The following is a 4,694-nucleotide window of genomic DNA, read 5'->3' as shown; positions in this document are numbered from 1 at the left end:
CACACCCCTTCTAATACACCCCAGGATGCCATTGGCCTTCTTGGCCACAAGGGCCCATTGCTGGCTCATGGTCATCCTGCTGTCCACTAGGACCCCCAGGTCCCTTTCCCCTACGCTGCTCTCCAACAGGTCTGTCCCCAACTTGTACTCATACATGGCGGAGGTGAGTGCGGGGCCGCGGCGCATCCGTTGCCATCCGCCCGCCCACGCCTCGCCGCGGCCGCCGCGGCCGCTGCCCGCCTCCTCGGGCCCGGGGCTCCGCGGGGCAGCGCGCCCGGCGCGGGGGAAGCGCGCCCGGCGGAGCGGGGAGGTAGGCTGCGGGCGAGCCGGGGGCTGGCGTAGCTGGGCGCCCGGGGGAGGGCCGGCGCTCTCGGGTGGGGATGGAGCGCGGCCGGTCCTAGCGGGGTGGAGGAGCGGGGGGCCGGGCCGCGGCTCTGTGCACGGCTGCGGGCAGGCCCACCCCCGGGCCCGGCAGTGCGAGCCTCCTCCCGCCCGCTGGGCCCTGAGCGGCCGGGGCTGCATCCAGTGCAGTTTCAGGCGAGCACTGGAGAGCAGCGGGTTCGTTGCTCTGAGAAATGGCACCTCGTAACGGCAAGGGGAAGAAAGAGGAACAGGTCATCAGCTTGGGACCTCAGGTTGCTGAAGGAGAAAATGCCTTCGGCGTCTGCCATATCTTTGCTTCCTTCAATGACACTTTCGTCCATGTGACTGATCTCTCTGGCAAGGAAACCATCTGCCGTGTGACTGGTGGCATGAAGGTCAAGGCCGACCGAGATGAGTCTTCTCCCTACCCGGCTATGCTGGCAGCCCAGGACGTTGCCCAGAGGTGCAAGGAACTGGGCATCACTGCCCTGCACATCAAGCTGCATGCTACCGGTGGCAATAGGACCAAGACTCCTGGACCTGGTGCTCAGTCAGCCCTGAAAGCTCTGGCCCGATCTGGAATGAAGATCAGCTGCATTGAGCATGTCACCCCCATCCCCTCTGACAGCACTCGCAGAAAGGGTGGTCGCCGTGGACGTCGTCTGTAAACACCGCTGGACCTTTCGTTGTTACACAGAAGGCAGCAAGTCTGTGCTGGTTAATAATTTGCAAACAGTACACCACCATCATCATAGTGCACTTTCAAGCAAATTACTGTGCCTGTTTTGCCAATTAGTACTGAAATTATGCTACGTGATGCCTTACGCCATGCTTTGGGTGGGGAAAGAGAGTCACAGGCCTGTCGTCTGCTACTCGGTTCTCCAGTAGATGCTCAGGCATTGTCTTCCTTGCTACGAAGGTGAAGGTTTTATTGCTTTACTTTGATTGATAGGTAAGAAATGGAAACAGTCCTGATGCTAAAAACACGACCAAGGCAATGCACTTCGGTTTGACCGTGAAGTCACACACGTGATGAAGGAAAAGCATGTTGTCTGTGTAACGCTTCTGCTGGGGGAATAGCAGAAAGGTAAACCCAGAGCTTTTCCAAGCCAGACTGGGAAGATGTGGGTTTTGTCAGTTTTTGTGCTGGCAGGCAAAGGCAAAAGCAAGAGTCAAGCTGAAAGCAAGCAGGGCATCCTCGTCCCACATGCTCCGGGGGAGTAATATCGTGGCTCTCGGAGGGGTTGCGTCAGTGTTTGGTACGGCATTTGCCAGAGTTGCATCAGCTTGTACCTACTTTGTTTGTGTTGTCGGTAGAGACTGGAGTATTAATAACTGGTTCCATGGGGAAGGTCAGGCAACCCCCAGCGGAAAGCAGAAACTGAGATAGGAAATACCCAGAGCATCTTGGAGCAAATGTAAATCACGGGGAGAGAGGGTGACAAGAAATGCGGTTACTCACCCGTCTGTGGCTGGCTCTGCCTGTGTGGGTGGGGTGGAGTGGGTGCGGAGCAGGTTGTGATTTTACTCGAGGTCTGTAACTATAGAGTTAATAGGAACAGGTAGCTAGAATAGTACTTCCTGCATTTGAACAGCGATATTGCACACAAGTGAGGCTGGCAATTAGAGGTCATGATTGAGTTGCATTTCCACAGCAGATTTATCTTGCACTGCTCTTCCATGTTACCCACGTTTAGGCTCTGTGCAATTGGTTGAAAGCAAAATATGATTTTCTATGCATGTGTGCACAAACATGTTGCACTTCAAGTTTGTTATTTGAATCTTTGTTCAGCACACTATGCTGGCCTTCCGTTGCTTTGCTGATCTTTCTTTCTTTTTTCTTTTATTGCTTCTTGTTCCCTCTTTTTTTTTTTCAGCCTGAGTGACTGTAATATGTACCTAGTACATGCTGTAAATAACATAGATTATATTTGGTGGACAGCAGGGTGCAGAACTCAAGAGGCATTTCAAGAACCAGCAAAAGTGCCGTGCTTGGCCTCGTAGCTCTTAGGTTGTGTCATCTTCTCCTCCCCACTCCCCTCCCCCATGATTTTCTGATGGCTGCTTTTAGATGGGTCTTTATCAGGGGGGAAAAGCACTGATGCAAAGAGGATGACAGCAGATGTGTTCCCTTAACAGGGTCTTTCACTGAATGGCTCTGCTAATCATTATGTTTTGCTCCGTAGGACTTTTTATTCATTTAACAGGTTTATTTCCAGATTACATATTTGTTTTTATACTGTTTCCTCATAAATACAGGCACTGTAGAAAGAGCTGGCCCCACCATATTTCATGCAGTATTTGTTTATAGTAAGTGGGCCTCACTGAACCTGCATATACAATAAATACCCTTTCAGGATTCCTAGGCAGGAGTGGAGGGAACAGATGGCAAAACAGACCCAGGATTCCCGTTTACAAGGGGATCTTCAAATAACACAGGATGAATGATAGCCATTAAAAATCCTGCCTTCCAGTGCCTTTATTTTTGGCCATAAAAATTGGATACATTAGTAGCTTTTTATTACTGCTTTTGTTTTTTGTTCCTCTTTTACATTCAGTAACAGCCTTTCAAGAACTTGAAGTAAATCAAGGTGCAGACACCTCCTTCGTCAACATCATCTGTTTGATCCATCTCTTCCCCCACCCTTCTTCGTAGCAAGTCAGGGGTGAGAGCTAACTAGACAAGAATCAAACACATGTCTCAGACCCACGGCCTCTGAGAGATGCTTGAAAGGCGAACCCCAGTCCAGGGGGAAATTTTGCAAACAGCTGCTAAAGCTCACACCCAGGTTGCAGGGCTGTGCCTCACGGATACCAGGGGGTTGGGAGAAACACTTTGCAGCAGGGATCTCTCTCTCGTCCTTTGATGGGGGAGACTAACTTGTGATTTGTTTTGGTTTTAAGCATCAAGAATGAGAGTGAGAAGAGGCTGGTCACATCTCATTCTTTGGTGTTGTGAGAAATCTATGTTTGTGTGTAGCAAGTGGAGAAAGAAGTACGAGAAAGTTGCAAGTTAGGATGTGTCTATAGTACAGGACTCTTAATTGTCCTAGGGTTTAAACTCTACCTGGTTATTTCCTGGTTATTTGGTAGTACCTCTGCTTGTATCTGCTAAGACTTGGCTAAGTGCTCCTCCCAGGTGAGTTTTGACATCATCTCTTTGCAGAGAAGGTGCCTCAGAAGTGAAGGTCCTGAGTAGGTCTTTTGAGGGACCTCCAGGACACCTCACACCTCTCTCCATCCAGGGCCTCCTGCCTCCCTCCAGTTCTTGGACATGGAAGGGGAATTGCCAGTGTAGACACACCTGCTTAGCCTGGTCGAACAGCCATAGGAGATACCAGCCCCCTGTCCTGCTTGCCAGCCAAACACACCACTCATGCAGCATCTTCACAGACTTATCTTCAGCTGTGATCGGAGCAAGGAGCACCATGTTGGGAAAAGTGTTTGCAGTCTGCAATTGGAGATTAAAAGAAAAGAAAAGCCTTGAAGAAGCCGACAGACATGGGATAAGGTAGATGCTTGTTATTGAAGTGCATTAGAAACTAATTAGGGTATTTCCAGTAACAAAAGATGGCAACCACAAGCCTGGAAAACAGCCAGCTGCTTGGAGCCCACAGGCTGCCTTGCAGGCTTCCACTCCAGTGGTCAGGGTGTCCTAAAAGTCATGGGCAAAAGTAAAATTGAGGGCATTGGAAGAGACTACAATGGCTGGAAGAGGAATCGACTCCCACATACACAAGAGCACTGACATGAAGCCTCACAAAAGACCCGGAGCCAGATGGCTAAGGAAACCTTGGGTTCGTATGTCAAACCCAGGTTGGAATGGCTTGGGTGAGCAGCTTGGGCTGGACATGGGAACGCAGCAGAAGTCAGTCACATGTGGCTACGTGGTGGCTGTCATCTTTTTGTTGTTATGGGGAAAATGGTAGCTTAAGTGAACCTATCCAAGAATTATTTTGGAGGCTTATGCAGGAAGATGGCCACGAGGGCCACTGTATGGCTATGAGTTGAGTGCAGCTCAGCAGTATGGAAGCCACCGACAAGGCACCCCCTGCGACACAGGCATGCTTTGCAGTATATTCTCCTGTTGTACACCTTGATTTGCAGGTCCTGTGATACTCTCTTTCTCAGTAACTGAACAGCCACATACCTGGTGATGTAAGGTTCCCTCTTCTGATAGGGCAAAGCCCATTTCTTCCTCAAATTGCATCAGCCAGGTGCTTTGCAGCCAGGGGTTTTCCCTCAAAATCTCAAATCCTGTTCCAGCTAAACATAGCCACCAGCCTCTTAGCTGCTGCCTCTTTTTTTTTTTCAAGTGTTTTATTTTGAGG

General features: G+C 50.3%; 1 pseudogene; it reads left to right on the top strand.

The window, feature by feature from the left end:
• Positions 1-575: 575 nt before the first annotated feature.
• Positions 576-1,049, top strand: LOC137661422 (small ribosomal subunit protein uS11 pseudogene; annotated as a pseudogene).
• Positions 1,050-4,694: the final 3,645 nt, after the last annotated feature.

Source organism: Nyctibius grandis, chromosome 3 (genome assembly GCF_013368605.1).
Source record: "Nyctibius grandis isolate bNycGra1 chromosome 3, bNycGra1.pri, whole genome shotgun sequence".
NCBI lineage: Eukaryota > Metazoa > Chordata > Aves > Nyctibiiformes > Nyctibiidae > Nyctibius > Nyctibius grandis.
The sequence above is the reverse complement of the archived record's forward strand: the minus strand, read 5'-3'. Positions and strand labels throughout refer to the sequence as shown.